Source organism: Alexandromys fortis, unplaced genomic scaffold (genome assembly GCF_014885135.2).
Source record: "Alexandromys fortis isolate MF-2015 unplaced genomic scaffold, M_Fortis_MF-2015_v1.1 scaffold_91, whole genome shotgun sequence".
In the NCBI taxonomy this organism is placed as follows: domain Eukaryota; kingdom Metazoa; phylum Chordata; class Mammalia; order Rodentia; family Cricetidae; genus Alexandromys; species Alexandromys fortis.
This window is the reverse complement of record NW_026067968.1, coordinates 7,393,455-7,416,502: the sequence shown is the minus strand read 5'-3', so window position 1 is coordinate 7,416,502 and position 23,048 is coordinate 7,393,455.

Here is a 23,048-nt window from a genome sequence, read left to right as displayed (position 1 = left end):
AGAACCTTTGCTAATTGACCAAGTGTCTTATTAGAAATGTTCTGGTTTTGTTTCCTGCGTGCTATTTTACATTTATTCTGACACTTTGTTAGGATCTATTGAAGTGCCGTGTTATAAATGAGCACATTGTATTATATCAAGCACTGTTCCTGTTTTCAATAAGCATATTAGATGCCTTCCCTGCCATACTAACCCTTGCAGGTCCTTGACTGAACACGCAGCCGACTTTTAATTGCTGGTGTCTCTGGTTAGATTTGCATGCCTTTGAATGTCCTAAGGCAGAACTTGCCAGGGCCCATTCCCCAGGGCCCTGCTTCCAGGTAGAAAATATTTTTTTTTTCAGACAAACCAGGTTGGGAACCCCACAGGCTGAAACCCCTTACTAGAGTCACAGTGCACACCGCATATGACATCGTTTAGGTCTTGGACTGAGGCTGCTGCTGGCTCCCTTTGATCCTTTGCCAGCCGATTGAGACAGTGACAGCCTCTTTTTACACAATGTCTGTTGCTGTTGTTTGAAGAACATACGAATCACAATACATGGTCAGCTTTTGGTTTCAGATTTTCCTTCCTTGTACAAAATTAATTAGCCTGCTTTCCAATTTTTTTTTAAAAAATAAACTGCATACAAGGAATGGGATGCAGCCCAGTTCAAAGAGCATTTGTTGCATGCACGAAGCCCTGGATTTGACCCCAGTACCGCATAAACTGGATAGAATTGTGTGTTCCTCCAAGCCTAGCACTCAGGTGCTAGAAACATGAGGACCAACAGTTGAAGATGGTTGTTGGATCCACAGCAAGCTCAGGGCCAGCCTGGGCTACACAATATCTGCCTCAAACAAAACAACAACACAGTGAGAACATCTTTTTGAAAGCAGCCATCCTTAAAAGTTCACAGTGTCTCAACAGCAAGAGTCTGAGGCAGGAAACTCTTCGGGAGGTAATTCTTTTCTACTTTAAAAAAAAATATTTTTCCAGCAATAAGGGTTTATTCATGCTGTTCAGGGTTTTTTTTTTTTTTTTTTTTTTTTTGGACGCCAACTTATACAATTTATGTGCTTTTATTCAGATTTATTAGCATACATCCATGCAAGTAATTCCTTGCTCATTCTCTAAATTGCCTGCTTCGTGTCTTACACAATTTAGCATTTTGTTTAATGGCTGCTTCTTGTGGTAACTGGATCAGCCAGGGTCTGGCTGTGCGTGGGCTCCTCACACACTTAGCTCTCCATTCATTTATTAGGTCTCTGTTTTGTTTTTCCTAATTTAATCATTTCTGTTATCAGCTCTTCTTTGGTGTTCTTTGGAACTACATTTTAAAACCCTCATTGACTTGAAAACTGTGACCTTTTTTCTCCCTGTTTGATGACGAATGCCTTTGAAGACAGGATTTCATCTCTGCAGAGCATTCTGGACAAACTCGTTCCTTTATTTTCATTATTTTCCTAATATTCTAAAGTTTAAATATTACTTGTCTTCCCATTTCCCCTCACATGTTTGTAGGAATACGTTTTAATTACCAGTTGGGAAGGACTTTTAACTTAGAGCTTTGTTAATAATTTATGATTTTGTTGCTTTGAGACGAAAGGCATTTGTACAAATTTATCCCTTTGTACATATTACATTTATATGTATAATGTATACATTTATTTGCCTGAAATCTGCCATAATCTGAAATATTATTTTAATTATCCAAACAAATACAAATGTATGTAAACCTACACTACTCCTCCCCCTTCCCAAGCTCTTGTTGCCTAACTCACTAGCATGAGATAATATATGACCAACAGAAATGTTTCGCTTACGGTTGAGAAGACCCCAAGTCTAAGACACCAGCAGGTTCCACGCGTGTTGGCCCTCTGCTGTGCGTCTCACGCAGGAGGCAGAAGGGCGGGGAGCTTGGATCAGCCTGCTTACAACAGCTCTAATCCCTCCCATGAAGTTGGAGCCCCGGACCTCTTCTCTGCGCAAAGGCCTGCCTCTGAGTGTGATTGTGCCAGTGGGTTCTGGCGTACGGATTTCAGAAGGGATGCCCGCACTCAGACCTCGCTCAGTAACGGTGTTCTCTTGGGGACGCTGCTCTGTGTGCTTGCGTACAGATGTGTCATTTACTGGTCCACGGTTAAGCCCCTGAGTGGATGGCGTTGCAGCCTGGTGTGTTTGCGCACAAACCCTGCTCACGTGACCGCCCTTCTTAGTTTACTCGCATCTGCGTCCCTCAGACTCTTCCCAGCGCCTACCGAGCACCCTGCGGTGTTGATAAACACTGATTGATTCACTCTCCCTGTGTGTGGAGTTTAGTTGTTTGGCTTTTGTTCATTTGTTTGTTTGTGTTGTGAACAATGCTGTCATGAGCGTCCTTGTATTTGCCTCCCTACCTTCATCTACTGGGGTTTCCTGGTCCATTTTCTTTGAAATACATCCCATAAATAGAAAAGCAAGGAAACTGTAAACATGACATTCACAGGCTAATCAGGAACTGAGACTCTGATGACACCTGCCTGTAAACTCAGGTGAAGAAATAGTCACGTGGGCTCTCTCAGATGGGGGTGGGATGAGGAGGAGCCAGTTTCCTTCAGGGTTTATCCACTATGTTCTGCGTGTGGTAGCCCATCCATGTCGGGATCTGCAGCCATGTTCTGCATGTGGTAGCCCGTCCATGTCCGGATCTGCAGCATCCCTTGTGTGAATACTCTACAGATCGCGGGTTGGTGTCCCCATTGGCAGGATCTGCTTTGCTTCTGCAAACAGTTTTCCCGATAGTCTTGTTCCCATTTCTGTTGGGTCTCCACCTCAGAGTGTAAGCGCTGTATGAAGTGTTAGTAGCTCCTAACAAACATTTTCTCACAGTTTTGTGCCAACTCACATGCCTGCCGGCAGTGTTGCATTTGGCCATTCTAATGGATACTGTGCTATCTAAGATTGTCTTGTTATGTGTGCTTCAATAATTGCCATTTTCTTCCCTCTGAAGGCATAAGGTACCTTTCCCTGCATTTCCTGGCCACTTGGCCGCTGTACTGACTAGTTTTTATGTCAACTTGACCCAAGCTAGAGTCACTGGGGAGGAGGACCTCACCTGAGAAAATGTTTCCATAAGATTGGGCTGTACACAAGCCTGAGGACATATTCTTAATTATTGATTGATGGGGGAGGACCCAGTGCATTGTGGGCAGTACCATCCCTGGGCTGGTGATCCCTTTTGTTCTCTAAGAAACTAGGATGAAGTTGGATGGTGGTGGCACACACCTTTAATCCCAGCACTGGGGAGGCAGGTGAATCTATGTGAGTTCAAGGCCAGTCTGGTCTACAGAGTGAGTTCCAGGACAAGCTCAAAAGCTACACAAAGAAACCCTGTCTTGAAAAAAAAAAAAAAAAGCAGAATGAGCAAGCCAAACCAAGCCATAAGGAGCAAGGAGCAAGGCAGTAAGCAGACCCCTCCCTGACCCTCCAGGTTCCTGTTCTGCTCCCTGCAGTGATGCACAGTGAAGCCACATTAACCCTTTCCTCCCAGTTTCCTTCCAGTCATGGTGTTTATCACAGCAATAGTGGCTCTGACCAAGACAGATACCCTCTTCTCTATAGTGTCTTTTTAGGCCTTTCCCTTGGGGTGATCTGCCCTCTGGATGGCCAGCAGGAGTTCTGATGCTTCTGAACTTATGCACTACGTCCATGAGAGTTGCAAACATCCCTCTATTCTGCTAGCTTCTCCATGCTCCACGAAGCCTTTACAAGATCAGGGAATGTTATTTTAACATGGTCCAAGTATTAAATTTTAGGGGTTAATGTTCTTGTATTTTTATTCAATAAGTATTTGCTTATTTAGGTCACATCAAAGCGTTCTGCTTTTTCTCTATTTTTTTGTTTATTTGTATGCCCGTTCATCTAGAATGGCTTTTTAAAATTTTAATTCTAAAAATTTTTATAGAATATATTTTGATCAAGACATTACTAAAAGAATTATAAACCAATCTCACTAATGAACATTGATACAAAAATACTCAATAAAATACTGGCAAATGGAATCCAAGAACACATCAGAAAAATCATCCACCATGACCAAGTAGGCTTCATCCTAGAGATGCAGGGATGGCTCAACACATAAAAACCTTCAACATAATCCACCATATAAACAAACTGAAAAAAACCCACATGATCATCTCATTGGATGCTGAAAAAGCCTTTGACAAAATACATTTCTTCATGATAAAGGTGTTGGAGAGAGCAGGGATACAAGGAACATACCTAAACCTAAGAAAGGCAACAGATAGCAAGCCAACAGCCAGCATCAAACTAAATGGAGAGAAACTCACAGGGATCCCACTGAAATCAGGAACAGGACAAGGTTGTCCACTCTCTCCTTATCTATTCAATATAGTACTTGAAGTTCTAGCTAGAGCAATAAGACAACAAAAAGAGAATAAGGGATAAAATTAGGAAAATAAGAAATCAAAATCTCACTATTTGCTGATGATATAATAGTTTACATAAATGACCCCAAAAAATTCTACCAGGGAACTTCTACAACTCATAGGCACCTTCAATAATGTAACAGGATACAAGATTAACTCAAAAATATCAGTAACCTTTCTTTATACAGATGATAAATGAGCCGAGAAAAAAAATCAGAGAAACATCACCCTTCACAATAGCCACAAATAACATAAAATATCTTGGGGTAACTCTAATCAAACAAGTGGAAGACTTGTATGACAAGAACTTTAAATCTTTGAAGAAAGAAATTGAAGAAGGCACCAGAAAGAGGAAAGATCTCCCATGCTTTTGGGTAGGTAGAATTAACATAGTAAAAATGGCAATCTTACCAAAAGTAATCTACAGATTCAATGCAATGCCCATCACAATCCCAGTAAAATTCTTCTCAGCCCTCAAAAGAATGGTACTCAACTTCATATGAAAAAAAAAACAAAAACAAAAATATAAAAAAAAAAACAGGATAGCCAAAACAATCCTGTACAGTAAAGGAACTTCTGGAGGCATCACAATCCCTGACTTCAAACTCTACTACAGAGCTACAGTACTGAAAACAGCCTGGTGTTGGCATAAGACAGGAGGACCAATGGAACTGAATCAAAGACCCAATTATCAATCCACACACCTACGAATGCCTGATTTTTTACAAAGAAGCAAAAATTATCAAATGGAAAAAAGAAATCATATTTAACAAGTGGTGCTGGCATAACTGGATATCAACATGTGGAAGAATGAAAATAGACCTATCTATTGCCATGAACAAAACTCAAGTCCAAATGGATCAAAGACCTCAACATAAAGCCAGCCACACTGAACCTCATAGAAGAGAAAGTGGGAAGTATACTTGAACACATTGGCACAGGAAATCACTTCCTAAATATAACCCCAGCAGCACAGACACTGAGAGAAACAATTAATAAATGGGACCTCCTGAAACTGAAAAGCTTCTGTAAAGCAAAGGACACGTTCAACAAGACAAAAATGGGAAACAAGCCTATGGAATAGGAAAAGATCTTCATCAACCCTACATTGGACAGAGGGCTGATTTCCAAAATATGCAAAGAACTCAATAAATTGGTCATCAAAAGAGCAAATAATCCAATAAAAAATGGGGTACAGAGCTAAACAGAGAATTCACAACAGATAAATCTAAAAATGGCTAACATGCTTAGCCATTAGAGAAATGCAAATCAAAATGACTCTGGGATTACATCTTACACCTGTAAGAAGGGAAAAGAACAAAACCACTGATGACAGCTTATGCTGGAGAGGTTGTGGGGTAAAGAGAACACTTCTCCATTACTGGTGGGAATGCAAACTGGCACAGCCACTTTGGATATCAGTATGGCAATTTCTCAGAAAATTAAGAAACAAACTACCTCAAGATCCAGCAATACCACTTTTGGGTATATACCCAAAGGATGCTTAATCATACCATACGGACCAGTGCTCAACTACATTCATAGCAGCATTATTTGTCATAGCCAGAACCTGGAAACAACCTAAATGCCCCTTGACTGAAGAATGGATAAGGAAAATGTGGTATATTTACACAATGGAGTACTACACAGCAGAAAAAAATGACATCTTGAAATTTTTGAGCAAATGGATGGATCTAGAAAACATCATACTGAGTAAGGTAACCCAGACCAAGAAAGACAAATATAATATGTACTTACTCATAAGTGTCTTTTAGACACAAAGCAAAAAAACAAAAACAAAACAAAACAAAAAACCAGCCTACAGTCCACAACCTCAGAGAACCTAGACGACAAAGAGGACCCTAAGAGAGATATACATGGATCTAATCTACATGGGAAGTAGAAAAAGACAAGATCTTCTGAGTAAATTGGGAGCATGGGAATCATGGGAGAGTGTAGAAGGGGTAAGGGTAGGAAGGGAGCTGAGAAAAATATATAGCTCAATAAAAAACAAAAAAAAATATTTTGATCATGTTCTCCACCCTCCTCCAACCCCTTCCAGATCCTCCCCACCTCCCTACTCACCCAGCTCCCTCCCTACTCACCCAGCTCCCCTCCCTACTCCCCTCCCACTCACCCAACTCCATGTTTTTTCTCTTTAAACAAACAAACATGAAAAACAGCAACAGAAAAAAAAAAAAGAAAATCGAAGCAGACAAATCAAGACAAAAAAATCAATGAAACATACAAGCAAAACAAAAGGCAGACAGAACCTTTTCCATGTTGACCAACTCTTCTTAGACCTGGGCCTGCCTTGAAGTGTGGTTGGTTTACCCAGGAACACTCACTCGACTGGAGAAAACCGATTTCCCCTATCTTAGCAGATATTAATCCAAGCGGCTTCTATGTCAGATGTGGGACTTGGTGTCCATGTCCCCATTTCAGTGCTGAGGTTTTCATCTGGGAAGAACCTGCGCAGGTCTGTGTGTGCTGTCCTAGGCTTGGAGTTCATATGTACATCCTTACTCTTGATGCTGTTTCCTGGGGTCATCCATCACTTCTGGCTCTTACAACCTTTCAGCCTCCTCTTCTGCATAGATCCCTGAGCCTTGAAGGGTCTGACAAACACATTCCATTTATGGGTGAGTGCTCCAAAGTCTCCTATCTCTGCACATTGTCCAGGTGTGGGTCTCTGTGTTGTTAATTCCCATCTACTCCAATGGCTGAGCTGATCTATGGATATAGCAGAACGTCATTAAGAGCGATTTTACTGCTGTGGTCCTGTAGTAGAATAATCATATTAGTTTTCCCTTTGGCCCATGACCTACCTAATCTCAGGCCACTTTAATTCTTGTTTTTATTAAGAGTGTTAGATGTGGGTTCCACCTCGTGACATGAGCCTTAAATCCAAAATTTAAAAGTGTTTGGTTACTCCCATACGATGTGTGCCACCATTGCACCAGTATGTTTTGCAAGCAGGTCACTGTTGTAGGTCACAGGGTTTGTAGCTGTGTGGTACTGACGATTGCCTTTCTCTTCTGATAGTGTGTATGGTACCTTCCGACACGATGACCACTGTCAGTAGGGGTGCAGCGTGTGCATGGTAACTTCCAACACGATGACCACTGTCAGTAGGGGTGCAGCATGTGTATGGTAACTTCCAACACGATGACCACTGTCAGTAGGGGTGCAGCTTCTAGTTGAGCACCAGCTTGATTTCTCTATTGACATAAGTTAAGCTGTGTCTCCAGCAAAAAAGCCTGACCATCAAGTTATACAGGACGGGCAATAGCCTTGGCAATGGCCTGTGGTGATGTATTGGGGGATCTGTGGAACCCCTTTGACCAATAGCTCAAAAGATGTAACCCATGTCTGGCAGTGGAAGTTTTGCTTGGTGGCATAAGAAGTCTGGTTACAGTATTGTCTCCCCCATTATATGGTGATTCCATTTAAATTCATTTCATATATGTATATATCTTAGGAAGCATAGGTTTCCACATGGCTTTTCAAAAGGCCTTGAGTGTCAGTCAGCCCTCCCCAGATACCCTCCTTTATCTTGCCTTCCCACCCCTCTCCTCATTTAATCCTTCTGTTCTGGTTTCTCTTTTCTGATGGTTTGAATTGGAATGATCCTCATAGGCCTATGTATTTGAATGCTTGGTCATCAGGGGTTGGCACTACATGACAGGGATTAGGTGTGGCCTTATTAGAGCAGGTGTGGCCAATTGGAGGAACTGTGTCACTGTGGGGGTCAAGGGACTATGGAGTTTCAAATTCTCAAGCCCAGCTCAACATCTCTCTTCCTGCTGCCTGCTGATCTAGATGCAGAACTCTTGGCTCCTTTCCAGCACCGTGCCTGCCCGTGTGCTGCCAAGCCTCCTGCCATGCTCACTGTGGCGGTTTGAATAGGAGTGGCCCCCATAGACTCATATGGTTGAGTGCTTGCCCCATAAAGAATGGCTATTAATTATATTATATTAATAATATAAAGAACTATTAAGAGATGTGGCCTTGTTAATCCCAACAATGAGAATAGGACCACTACCACAGTTTGAGTCAAATTTAAAGCAAGCTTAATTTTTTTATTGGGGTGCCTCCAAGAGCTGGCCAGTGACTACCTCCTAAGCCAGGTTAAAGAAAGCAGCCTTAAATCAATCTCTTGGGCCCCTTTTATTTTCCCATCATAATGATAATGGACTAAACCTCTGAAACTGTAAGCTAGTCCAAATTCAATATTTTCCTTTATAAGAGTTGTCATGGTTATGGTGTCTCTTCACAACAATAGAAACCCTAACTGAGACAAAAGTTGGTAGCAGGAGTGCGGGTGTTGCTGTGATACCATGTTTTTATTTGGAGAATAAATACATGTATCACACGTAGGTTAGAAAAGCAGTTGAACATTCGAAGTGGGGTTTAAATGGCCCATCCTAGTAGGAACATGGAAGACAGTGGTGCTGAGGGTGATTTGAACTGTGGGGACCTGACTCGAGAGGTTTCAGAGGAGAAGAATGTTAGTATGTGGCCTAGAGACCCATCTTATGATATTTTGGTGAAGAACGCAGCTGCTTTTTGCTCTTGTCCAAAGAGTCTGCCTGAGGCTAAAGTGAAGAGTTTTGGATTAATTCTGTTGGCAGAGGAAATCTCAAAACAGTTTAAGACTGTCGTGTGGTTACTAGTGCTCACTTTTATGAAGATTTATAATGAAAAAGAGCAAGCTGAGCAGTAAAAACACAAAATGTGCAGATTGGTGAGAAAGGGGCACGCGGAAATAGAACGGAACTAAGTCCTCTTTTCAAGAAGATGAAGAGGTTAAAGAAGAGCCAGCTGTTAAATGGAATAAAGGGAGTGGTGACCTCAGGACAAGATCCTGTCCAGCTACGCGTCCAACTTGTGAAAGAAATTAGGGGAAAATCTTAAAGCTGGGTCTGGTGACACACACTTTTAATCCCAACACTCAGAAGGCAGAGGCCGGCAGATCTCTATGTTCAAGGCCAACTTGGTCTACAGAGCAAGTTCCAGGACAGCCAAGTTTAGGCAATGAAGGAAACCATTGAAAATGGAAGCCAATGAAGATGTAATTGAATGAGGGGCCATGTTCCAGCCCCAGCGAGCAACAGACCTTAGCAGTTTCAGCACGTGGTTCTGGCTTTAGAGACAAAGACAGAGGAAAGGGACTATAGAATCTCCCTCTCCAACTAAGGAGAGGTGCTAAGTCCAGGCAAGTATTGGGGTGTCCCTGAATGAAGACCTAGAGAGGCCACTGTGTGAAGTTGTGAAGGTAAAACCTGGATTGTCCTGGAGACCCCAAGATGTTGGCGATGCCAGAGCTGTGGGACACTAGCTGAGGAAAGCTGCCAACAGGGAGTGGGACCAGCCTAAGAGAAAGACGTGTGTCGCAGTCGACAAGGCTGAAGGGAGTTGGAGATCTCCGGAGCACTTTGGCATCAGGCATGGAACTGCAGATTCTGGAGTTTCTCAGCGGGCTTTCAGTCTTGCTTTGGTCCAGTGTTTCCTCACTATGCTCTCTTTTGAAGAAGTAACATATTACCTGTGCTATTATGTGTTGGAAATATATGATCTGCTTCTTTATTTTGATTTTACAAGGGATTGCAGTTAAGAGATTGCATGAGTCTTTTGTTTTGTTTTTTTTTTTTAAACAGAGTTGAGACCATTCTGGGAATTTTTAAAGTTGGACTGAATGCATTTCTGCATAATGTTATTGCTGTAAGCCTATGGGGCCCAGAGATCGAATGTGGTGGTTTGAATAAAAACGCCCCCATAGACTCATGTGTTTGAATGCTTGGCCCTTAGGGAGTGGCACTATTAGGAGGTGTGGCCTTTTTGGAGGAAGTGTGTCATTGTGAGAATGGGCTTTGAGGTCTCACATGCTCAGCCATGCCCAGAGTGACATATGGTCTCCTGTTGCTTGCAGATCAAGACAGAGAATTCTCAGTTCCTTCTCTAGTACCATGTCTGCCAACATGCCTCCATGTTTCCCATCATAACGATAATGGACTAAGCCTCTGAAACTACAAGCCAGCCCAAATTAACTGTTTTCCTGTATAAGAGTTGCTCTGGCCCTGGTGTCTCTTCACAGCAATAGAAACTCTAACTAAGCCTCTGAATATGTAAGCAAGCCCCAGTGACTTGCTTTCCTTTATAAGAGTTGCCGTGTCTGGCATGGCGTTGCTTCACAAGAGAACACTGACACCTTTTATGTCTGTCTTTATAATACAACGTTTATTTCCCCCTTCCCTAGAAGATCCTCTTCTCCCCCTTTGTCCCTGTCTTGCTGCCTAACCTCTGTGGTTATTCATACTGAAACACACACATCTAAAGCTAACATCTGCACGTAAGGGCAGACAATCAGTATTTGTCCTTTGGGGTCTGGGTTGCCTTACTCAAGATGGATTATCTCTAGCCCTCCCATTCACCTGAAGATTTTGCAACATTTTTAACATTTGAATAATGTCCTATTGCAGAAATGTACCACGTTTTCATTATCCATCCATCTGCTGGCGAACATTTAGGCTGCTTTCAATTTCTGGCTATTGTGAATAGAGCAGCAGAAAACATGGATGAGGAAGTGTCTCTGTAGCAGGATCAAGAGTCCTTCGGGTATATGTCCAGGAATGGTATTTCTGGATACTGATGTAGATTGATCCCCACCTTCCCGAGGTACATCCACACTATTTCCATCATGGCTGTACCAAATTTCACTCCCACCAGCAATAAATAAGTGTGGTCCTTTCCCTGTGTCCTCTCCAGCATGATTTCCCTGGTGGCTAAGGATGCTGAACATTTTAAAAGCGTTTCTACGTGTTTCAATTGTGTTTTATCTTTTGGGAATTCTCTGTTTAGTTTTGTACCTTATTTTTAATTGGCTATTTGTTTTCTTGATATTCAATTTTTTATTTCTTTTTATAGTCTAGATACTAACCTGTCAGATTTATAATTGGTAAAAGATATTTTCCCCTTCCAATAGGCTGCCATACAGAAGCTTTCCAGCTTCATAAGGACTGTTTATCAATGGTTGTTCTTAGTGCTACCAGCGTCCTGTTCGGAAAGCTCTTTCCTGTGCCAATGAGTCCAAGCCTATTCCGCACTTGCTCTTCTATCATATTGAGGTACCTGGTCTTATGTTAAGGTCCTTGCTCCATTTTGAGTTGAATTTTGTACAGCGTTTTAGATACATATTTAATTTCATTCTTCCGTACACAATCATTCAGTCTGACAAGCATCATTTGTTGAAGATACTGTATTTTCTCCAGTATGTTTTTTTTTTGTTTCTTTGTCAAAAATTGGGTGTCTATAGGTGTGTGGACTTATTTCTGTATCTTCAGTTCTCTCCGTTGATCGGTGTATCTGTTTCTATGCCCATGTCATGCTGGGTTTACTACTACAGCTTTGTGGTACATCTTGAAATCTGAGAGGGCGACATCTCCAGCATTTCTTTTATTGTTTAGGATTGCTTTGGCTTCCCTGAACTTTTTGTGTTCCCATATACAGTTTAATATTGTTTTTACAGTCTTGATATTTGTAGATTTTACGATCTACAAATATAGATTTTACAGTCTTGAAGACTGGTTTACAGTTTCTGTGAAGAGTTGTGTTGGGACTTTGTGGCAATTGCGTTGAACCTGTAGACTGCATTTGATAGGCTAGCCGCTTTCACAGTATCAGTCCACCCAATCCATGAGCTTGGGAGATCTTTCTATAGTCTGGCGTCTTCTTCAACCCTCTTCAGCGACTTAAAATGTGCCTTATTCACTTGTTTTGTTAGCATTCTCAGGGTTTCTCTGAGGTCATTGTGAAGGACAGTTTCACAATGGTTCCACTGATTTCTTTCCAAGTCTGTTTTCATTTGTATACAGGAAGCTACTAATTTGTGTGCTATTTTGTATCCTGTTACTTTGTTAAAAAGTGTTTTCCAGCTGTAGAGGTTCCTGGTGGAGTTTTCAGGGTCATTTGTGTATACTATCATATCATCTGCGAATAAAGATACTTTGACTTCCTCCCTTCTTTTTTTTTTTAATTTTTATTTATTTATTTATTAAAGATTTCTGTCTCTTCCCCACCGCCGCCTCCCCTTTCCCTCCCCCTCCCCCAATCAAGTCTCCCTCCCTCATCAGCCCAAAGAGCAGTCAGGGTTCCCTGCCCTGTGGGAAGTCCAAGGGCCACCCACCTCCATCCAGGTCTAGTAAGGTGAGCATCCACGAAACTGCCTAGGCTCCTACGAAACCAATAGGTACTCTTCATCAGGCGATGAAAGGAGACAGAGACCCACAATGGAGCACCGGACTGAAATATCAAGGTCCAAATCAGAAGCAGAAGGAGAGAGAGAGCACAAGCAAGGAACTCAGGACCGTGAGGGGTGCACCCATACACTGAGACAATGGGGATGTTCTATCAGGAACTCACCAAGGCCAACTGGCCTGGGTCTGAAAAAGCCCGGGTTAAAACCGGTCTCCCTGAACATAGTGGACAATGAGGATTACTGAGACCTCAAGAACAATGGCAATGGGTTTTTGATCCTACTGTTCCTCCCTTCTTATTTGCTCCTTCAGTTGCCTTATTGCTTCAGCTAAGACTTCAAGGCGACATTAAACAAGAGAGAGTGGACATCCTCGTCTTCTTCCTGATTTTAACCGAACTGCTTTAATTTCTCTCCATTTAGGATGCTCTTGCTCGTGGACTTGGTGTAAATTGCCTTTATTAAGTCGGTTGTGTTGAGGTACGTCTTTGTATCCCTAGTGTCTCTAGCACTTCTATCACAAAGGGATGTTTGATTTTTATCAAAGGCTTTCTCCACAGCTAATGAGATGATCATGTGGGTTTTGTTTTGTCTTTCCGTCTGTTTCTGTGGTGTTTGCATTTATTGATCTACATATGTTGAACCATCCCCGCATCTCTGGGCTTAAGCCAACTTGATCAATCTTTCTGCTGTGTTCTTGGATTTAGTCTGCAAGTATTTTATTGAGAATTTTTTTGTCCTTGTCATAAGTGGTATCGGTCTGTAATTTTCTTTCTTGGGTTTTTGTGTGGTTTTGAAATAGGGTAATAGTGACTTCATAGAGAAAAATAGAAAGTATTTGTTCAGTTTCTGTTTTGCAGAATAATTTAAGGAGTGTTGGCATTTTTCTTTGATGATTGGGTAGAATTCTGCACTGAATCCATCTGGCCTCGGGCTGTGTGTGTGTGTGTGTGTGTGTGTGTGTGTGTGTGCGTGTAGGGGGTGGATTTTAATTACTGCTTCTATTTAACTAGGGGATATGGGTCTATTGCATCGCTTATGTCTTCTTATTTTCACCATGGTCGGACATGTCTGTTAAGAAACCCACCATTTCTTTTAGGTTTTCCAGTTTGGTAGAGTACAGATTTTTAAAGTATGACCTTTTGATTCTCTGAATTTCCTCAGCCTTTGTTGTAATGTCTCCTTTGGATCCTCTTTCTCTGTCTTTTAATCAATTTGTCTAAAGGTTCATCAATCTTGTTGATTTTCTCAAAGGATCGACTCTTTATTTCTTTGATCCTCTGTGTATTTTTGTTGATTTTGTCCCTGAGTTTGATTACTTCTTTTACTCTATTCATTGGGTGTCTACTTCTTGCTTCTCTGTCATAAGGCTGTTAGCATCGGATGTTTCTTCTGATGTTTCTGTTTGGTCTGTGGGCACTTAAGAGCTTGCCTCTGAGAACTGGGGAGATGTTGTATTTTCACTGTTCTTAATGCCTTCCTGATTTCTGTCTTGGCTCAACTTTCTTTCAGTAGTGAGTTGTTCCGTTTCTGTGAGTGTTGTACTTTCTGTCATTTCTATTGTTGTTAATATCCAGTTTTAATCCATCTTTAATCCAAGATGTTATTTCAATTTTCCTATATGTGCTAACACTTGCTTTGTCTCAATTTGGACTGAGAGATGATGAGAGAAAAGTGTGATCTTCAGTGTTTGGGTGGTGGATGTTGTGTAGATGTGCTAGGGTCATCTGATTTACAGCATGGTTTGACTGCAGCACCATCTCCCTGTTTAGTTTGGTCTGGATGCCCTGTCTGGTGGTGAGAGGAGGGCACTGAAGGGCAGGGTCAAAATGTGATTTTAGCTGTGGTAGTGTTTCTTTTACAGACTTAGGTGCCCTTGTGTTTGGTGAATAAATGTTTGGAACTCTAATATCCTCTTGGTGAACTTTTTCTTTGATGAGTATGTAATGCCCCTCCCTATCTCTTCGGATTAGTTTTGCTTTGAAATCTACTTGTTAGATATTAAAATGTCTATACCTGCTCGGCTCTCGGGTTCATTTGCTTGGAATATCTTTCTCCTTCCTTTTACAGTACAGTGATGTGTGTTCTGGATGTAAGATGTGATGGATCCTGTTCTCTAATCCAGTGTGCTACTCTATGCATTTGTTTGGAATTGAGATTATTAGTATTGAGAGTTAACAATGAGCAGTATTTATTAATTTCATTTTTTCTGCTAGGGTTTGGGTTTATAACCCACCTCCTCTTTTGCCTAACTGTTCTGGAATTATCAACTACTTGTGTCTTGTGTGCGGTTAACTTCTCTTCAGGCTGACATTCTCTCGCTAATGCCCCCTGTAAGCTGGGTGTGTGGATAGAAATTGCTTAACTTTATTTGTGCCGTGAAATGTTTCTCTTTCCCCCTGTAATATGATCGATAGTTTGCTCAGAATAGTATCCTGCACTGGCGTCTGTGGTCTTGCAGAGTATACAGAACTCCATACAAACCCTTATGGCTTTAGCGTCTCTGTTGAGAAGTTGAGTGCTGTTCTAATGAGTGATTGTGTGTGACTTGGTCTTTTTCCCTGTAGCTTTTAATATCCTTTCTGTTTTATACACTTAGTGTTTTGATTGTTATGTGTCATGGGAAATTTCCTTTCTTGTCCTGTCTATTTGGTGTTCTGTATGCTCCTTGTACCTTCTTCTTTAGATTGGGGATATTTTCTTCTATGATTTTGTTAAAAATATTTTCTGAGCTGGGTGGCGGTGGTGGCACATGCCTTTAACCCCAGAACTTGGGAGGCAGAGACAGGCAGATCTCTATGAGTTCAAGGCCAGCCTGGTCTACAGAACGAGTTCCAGGACAGCCAGGATTACACAAAGAAACCCTGTCTTAAGAAGCCAAATATATGGGGGTTTTTTCCTATGACTTTAATCTTAATTTCTTCTCATTTTTTTTTACTCCATACCTATTATTTGAATAGTGTCTCAAATTTCCTGGATGTTTAATGCTTGGATTTTTTTAGATTTAACATTTTCTTTGACTTAATTATCCATTTCTTTTTCTACCTTGTTTCCAACACCTGAAATTTTCTTTTCCATGTCTGTTGGTGAGGTTTACATCTGAGGTTTTTGTTTCACAATGTAAGTTTTTCATTTCCAGGTTTATTTTTCATTTTTGGTCTTCTTTAGTGATTCTATTTCTTTGTTAAACTCTAATGTCTTGAACTGTTTTCATTGCTCCCCTTGACTGTTTTTGTTCTCATAGTCTTCATTAAGGCATGTATTCATATCCTTTTTAATGTCCTTGGGCAGATCCACACTTGCTGTTTGTAAGCCCCTGTATTGTGCTTTGGCCAATGGCTTTTCTCAGGGCCAATTGCAGGAGGGTTGCTCATTTTTGAAGGCTATGTATTGTCTTGGTTGTTCATGTTTGTGTTTTTGTGCTGGGATTTAGGTATCTGGAGTTATGATATTTGGGGTGTCTCCTGGTATTTCTGGTCTCATCTTTATGGGCAAGTATTCATTATTTCATTGCTGTCTCCCAATCTGGATCCCAGCCAAGTGTGTTGGCTGTTGGGCCCCTGGTGGAGAGGAGTTCTGCAGGTCAACAAAGGAATGGGGGTGGGCTGGAAGGAAATGCTGACGGGGCCACCATGAAGAGCTAGGGTGACACTGGCTCTGAACCAAGCGACCAAACCTGGAATTGATTGTCATAAGGTCAGAGGCAAGGGCCAAGACATACCTTTAAAGATGAATAGTTCACTGATCCAGCAGCATTGTGGGGAGGGCCCCCATTGCCTGCTCCTCTAGATGCTTTGACAAAATACAGAGAGTGCAGTGTAAGAAAGGAAGGGCGGGTTTGTTATGTCTCCCAGTGTGAGGGTGCAGACCACCAGGGCAGGTACGGCATGGCGGCGGGGGCTTGAGGCAGCTGCGCACACTGACCCACAGTCAGGAAGCAGAGAGAGATGAAAGCTGGTGCTTGGTTCACTTTCTCCTTTTATTCAGCCCGGGACTCCAGCCCTTGGATGGGGCGAGCCACATTCAGGGTGGGCTTTCCCTTCTCAGTTAAGCCTTTCTGGAAACCCCCTCACAGCTACACCCAGAGCTTTGCTACCTGTGTGATTCTAAACCTGTCAGGTTGTTGGTGGAGATTAACTAACACGCCCACACAGGGGACTCTTGCCCTTGCCACTGTTCAGGTGACTGCGGACGTCCTGCTCCACTGTTTCCCAGAAGGTGATGGGCCCTCCGGACTCACACCGTGCTGAAGAGGCCATCTCTGTGCCTTTGTGTCTTTGGGCATTACCCTGTTATTTTCGCTGTAGAGCTTGCCCCACCTCCTCCCACATTTTTTCCTGGGTGGTTGTATTTCTAATGCTTTTGCAAACAGTAGGGTTAAATTGGTCATTTTCCAGTTGTTGTCGTGATGCCTGAAGCTGCAGCCGCTGTTGCTGCTGAATGTGCTTCTGAATGTAGGGTCTGAGCCAGGCCACGGCTTTTCCAGAGACTCACTGGGGTGCCTTCATGGTGGTTATTGCATGGCTTCTTCCCCGTGTGTGCACTTGCTGTGTGGGCCTGAATGTGTTTACTGGAAACCACACCGGTGCACGGAAATAAACACGGACCGTGTATACCCTGTCCCCTTTCTAATCACGTAGTGGCTGCTCTGTGTGCTCCATGTCCTCTCGTCGTTCAGTGTCTCTTCATCATTTGTATGTGTATATGTATGCACTCGTGTCTGTGTGTGTGTATCATTCAGGGTATCTTCATCATTTGTATGTGTGTGTGTACACACTCACATGTGCATGTGTGTATCATTCAGTGTATGTTCATCATTTGTGTATGTGTACACACTCATGTGTGCATGTGTGTATCATTCAGGGTATCTTCATCATTTGTATGTGTGTGTGTATATATATATATATATATACTCATGTGTGCCTGTGTGTCCATGCACGTGGAGAAAAGAGAACGACTTCAGGTGTTGTCTGCTGCTTTGCCAACTCTTTTCATCAAGACAGGATGTCTCACTGGTCTGAAGCCTGCCAAGTAGGCTAGGCTGGCTTCCTGTAGGCACTAGGGACCTGCCTGTCTCTGCCTCCCCAGTAATGGGATTGCAAGTGTGCACCACCCATGCCTGGCTTTTCCTATGTGGGTCTTTAGGATATAATTCAGAACCTTGTACTTGCAAGGCAAGCATTTTTCCCAACTCATCCACCTCCCTGGCTTCCACTGTAACCATCTTAATGGGGACCAAAGGCAGTCTCCGCCCAGATGTGTTCAAGCTGTGTTTGTTGAGATGTCCTCACGAGGTGCATCTTTTATACACTGGGGTTCGAATCCCATTGATCGGCTATGTGTTCTTAGGGTAACCCTTCATGGCTCTGTGGATTATTATACGAGTGTAGAATGGGGCTCTGTCTGCCAGCACCTTGCTGTAAGCAGCCAGGAAGGATTGAATTTTTCATTCTCCCTCCTGCCAATGTCCATGGCCAGCATCGGGGAGCTGGCCTCACAGACTGAGCTAGGACCTACGTCCTTCTCTCTTGCTCCAGGACTGTATGCATGAAACATTTAGTAAATATTGGGAGAAACACGCTGGTAAACCAATATTTGAGTTGTCTTGGTTTAATAACAGACACTGTTTAAAAAACATTAAAGGAGTAATATTAAGTATTGTCTGTCAATTTTGATAAGCTGTGTCTTTAGGCGGAAAGGGGACTCTGCCTGTTTAAGTTACCAAGTTTATTAAAGTTATGAAGCATGTCCGCATCATTCTAATGACTTTCTAAAAACAATCTCTGCGATCATTTATCTGTAGGTTTTTTTTTTCTTTTTTTCCTATGATCGCTTTGGAAGCAATAGGCCGGCAGCAGGATTTTCCTCACACAGTTCTTCTCCATCTGATTCTTGCTCGTCTCTCGTCTCCTCTGTCCACCCTCTCTGGCTTCAGCCTTTTCCAGCTTCAAGACCGAGGCGGTTGGGCAGTTGGCAATTCCTTCGCATTCTCTCGTGTGACTCGATTCACAAGCACCAGGCATGATTTCCAAGCAGCCAGGCCCCTTCTAGCCATGTATTAGTGACTGTCTTTAGCTCAATTCCGTGATGGCAAGAGACCACATTGTGAGCCACGGCAACCATCGGGGCTGGGGAGCCTGGCTTCATGAGGTGGCACCTGGAAGCTCTGGCGACCTCCTGCGTGCTGGAAAGACATGCATGCAGCAGAGCCGGGTGCAGTGGTCTGTATCACTTGTCAATTAGGTCAGGCTGTCAGCTGTGACCATCCATCCGGGTTCTGCCTCCTCCCTGACTTGTTTGCTTATGAAATCAGCCGCTGAGAGGCGAGTTGGTTTGTGTGTGTGTGTGTGTGTATGCACGCGTGCGTGTGCAGGTGTGAGCGGGTGTGTGTGTGTGTGTATGTGTGTTGGTGGGGGATGCTTCTCCCTTCTCTCTGTCCTTTAGGATTCTGTTCCATGAATCCCCTTAATTGGTGCTCCCTGGGGACTGTAATGGCCTCTCAAAGCTCTGACTGTCTGGCACACACCTGTGCCACCCACCTGATCTAGACTGACGCTGTCACCAGCTCCGCCTGCTTCGAGGTTGCATATTCTACCATCCCTTCCTCTTTCAGCCTGTTTTGGTGTGTCTCGACCCAAGGAGCATCTCTTAATAAGTGCCTTACACTTGAGTTTTATGTCTCACATCCGTCCAACTTTATTAGCCTTCTCCCTGGGCCCCGAGCCCGCTCGAGGCAGCATTATTTCTAAAGGTTTTGGTCTTAACTGTCATCTTGCATCTGCTTTCTGTTCGGCTCACCTGATTCATGCTCTGCTTCCCTGCGCTTCTTGGCTTCTCTGAGATTAACGAAATCTTCTTTCTCTCCCACGTTCCCTGTCCTGACTTGTTAGCTCTAACACTTTCACGATTTGGGGTGGTTATCCAGGGCTCTCGGCACTCGCCCTTGGCTAATATGTGGTAGCTAGCTGCGAATACAGACCTGGCCAGTTTCCAGGGCTGCTAGGACGCCCCAACAGCTCGCTCCATCCACCCCACACCCTCCTTCCTCTTGGCCACTTTGCACTGCCTGTCTCGGCTGACAGATGCCCCCCCCCCATGGCCCTTCATTCCTCCCGACATCTCCTGTTTCTGCTGGAGATTGCTGCCTTCCGTTGGAAGAGCTGCTTTTAGGATTTCGTGAGTGTGAGCCTGTGCTCGTGGATTTGTGGTGATGGCTTCCTGAGCGCTGCTTCCCCTGGAGGGTCTCCGCTGATGGGGAATGCAGACAGGCAAGCTGTTTTATTTCAGCACTTTAGACTGTCACCCCACTAGCTCGCTGCTTCCTTCTCAGTGAGAGCTCAGCTTTCAGCCTAGGTTTTGCTTTTGAAAGATAATGATGTCTCATTTTCTCGTGCCTTCACAGTTCCCTGCCCCCGTGTGGGGTTCACACCCAGGGCTCCGTGCAAGGCAAGCGCTCTTCCACCAAGTTCTCCCTTCAGTCCTACAGGGTTTTCCTTTTGTCTCCAGTGGGTTTTTCCAGAAGGTGTCTGGGTGTGGCTTCCTTTGTTTTGATCCTGCTCGGGCTTGCAGACCTTCCCACCTCTGTAAGCCATGTCTTCTCTTGGTTTTGGAGGTTCTTAATGGCTGTTCTTCAAGTGTGGCTTCATCACTGTCTGTCTGCACTGTCTGTCTCTCCCCTTTCCTGGGTGGTAGCTACCCCTGCCCATGTGGCAGGGTGTTCATGGTGAGCCACTGTTCCTCTCCATGTTTTAGTTTGACACCTTTTGTTCACTTCTCCCCTAGTCTTTAGCCCAGAGTGCCACTACTTCTGAAATGCTGTCTGCTCAGGTCCCACAGTTAAGTCTTTAATCCGTCTGGGGATGATCTCTGTAGCTGGTGAGATCCAGGTCTGAGTTCATTCTTTTGCACACAATAACCCAACTTTCCCAGCGGTGTTCGCTGAAAAGTCTCCCTGCCACCAATCTTAGCACAGCTATCGAACAGCAGTGGGTGGATGTGTGGGTTCCTTCCAGGCTGTCTGATCTGCCCAATGTCTTCATCTCCTTTTTTCAAGCTGATACCATGCTGTTTGATGGCTAAAACTTTGTACCATATTCTAAAGTCAGGTGCAATGCCCCCGGTCCTTTCTTTTTGCTTACGTGACTTTGTGCATTCTGGAGGAGTTGTTTGGGACTTATTCAGTTTTTGTGGCTGCAGTGGGTCCGTACACACTGGGAACTGTTTTTCCTAGCTCTGTGAAGGATCCAATGGATGTTAATCTGGGGGTTATTGCATTGACTCTGTAGACCCCTCAGATGGTGGGGACATGTTAGTGACACTGAAAGTGGGGTGTTTTTCTCTCCTCCATGTGCTACTCCACTTCTGTCACACACACACTTTCTGATTTTGTTGTAAAGATCTTTAATTCCTTTATTCTTGATTGCTTTATTACTGATACAGCAATTAAAAACACTTTTTACTTCGGTGGCTTCTCTTTCAGCTAGTTCACTGTCGGCAGATGGAAGAGCCACCGACTTCTGTCTGCTGCTTCTGCACTCTGTGTCTCTGCAGGATTGTTTCAGCTGTAATCATTTTGAGTAGAGTCTTCAAGGGTTCCGTATGTTAGACTACCTTTTCCTTTCTGGCTCGGGTCTTCATTTCTACCCCATTGAGTTCTCGCTGTCCTGCTGAGTAAGGGTTGTGACCCTGGAGTCCTTGTCAGGTTCCAGCTCTCAGACAGAAGCTTCCACGCTCCCATGCTCAGGGCAACAGCGGGCATAGGCTCGCTAAGTCTCACTCTATTGTCCACAGCACGTTTCTACTGTGCCTACTTTGTTCTGGTGCTGAACCTCATCAAATGCATCCCTCGTATCTATTGGCATCATCACGTGGGGCTATCTTCCCCTCTGTAGACGGGTTGCACTGTATTTATTGATTGCGATATGCTGAACTACCCTTGTCTGAAGATGAAATTACTAGGAGAAACATAAAGGAAAAACTTCAAGATAGTAGTTCAGGCAAGTCTCTTTGCTGATGACCCCAAAAGCACAGAAAACAGACAAATGGGATTGTGCTGAACTAAAAAGCTTCTCCGCCACAAAGGACGCAGTCGACAGCGTGAAAAGATCATTCTGCAAATGGAGAGAAAACACCAGCCAATTATACATCTGATGGGGCTTAATGCCCAGGATGTACAAGGAATCAAATAACTTAATAACAATAAAAATCCAATTTGAAAATGGGCAATAGTCCCAAGTGAATGACCAACAGGTATCTCGATTAAAAAAAAAAAACCCTTAGTATTAGTGAAACAAATCAAAACTACAATGAGCCAGCCTCTCATACATGTTAGAATGTCTGTCATTGTCATAAGAAAGACAAAGAAGGGCAAGTGACAGTACAGGTGTGGGGAAGGGAGTGCTCGCACACGCTGGGTGGGAGTGGGAGGTAGCACTATCACTATAGAAACAGCAGGTTACTCCAAGTTAGCAGCAGCACACCACGTGACCCAGCAGTCCGACGGTGGGTACACAACCCAAGGAAACCCCCATGTGTACTGCAGCATGCTCACAATAGCCTAGAAGTGGAAAGGCCTCCAGCCATACACCAACTCATAAGCAGGCAATGCAAACACAGGAATAAGATGGGAAAGGGTGCAATCCTGTCACCTGTGCGGCGTGGATGACCTCGGGGTCATTATGTTAAAGGGAATAAGGAGGCACTGAAGACAAACCCTACATGACCTCACCCACACAGAATGTCACAGAAACAGAGGAGTTCCCGGAGGCTGGAGAGTGGGGTGGGTACATGGGGGAAGATAGAGGTTGACCAGTAAGTAATTCTAGTTCTAGGTCGACAGAAAAATAAGTTCTGGGGTTGCATGGTGCATACAGCACATAGCAGCAGTGTTCTGTGTGTATCCTCAAAACTGGAGTGAAAGGTTTTGACTGTTTTCTCCACAGAGAAGCAATGAACCTTTGAGGAGATAAAGATGTTTATGCAGATTTGAAGATCACACAATGTACACATACATCAGAACATCATGATATTCTTTGAATATGTACACTTTGTGTGTGTGAAAAATTGAAAACTCAGATAATGTTAAATCTGTCTACTGTTTACTTCTCCCTCCCTCTGTCCCTCCCTCCCTCGCTTCCTTCCTCCCTCCCTCGCTTCCTCCCTCCCTCCCTCGCTTCCTTCCTCCCTCCCTCGCTTCCTCCCTCCCTCCCTCCCTCGCTTCCTCCCTCCCTCCCTCCCTCGCTTCCTCCCTCCCTCCCTATGCTCTCATCTTCCTTTTTTCCTTCCCTGTCTTTTGTGACAAAGTCACACTATATAGCTCAAGCTGGGATTGCAGGGGTGTGCTCTCCACCCCAGGCTGGGATTGCAGGGGTGTGCTCTCCACCCCA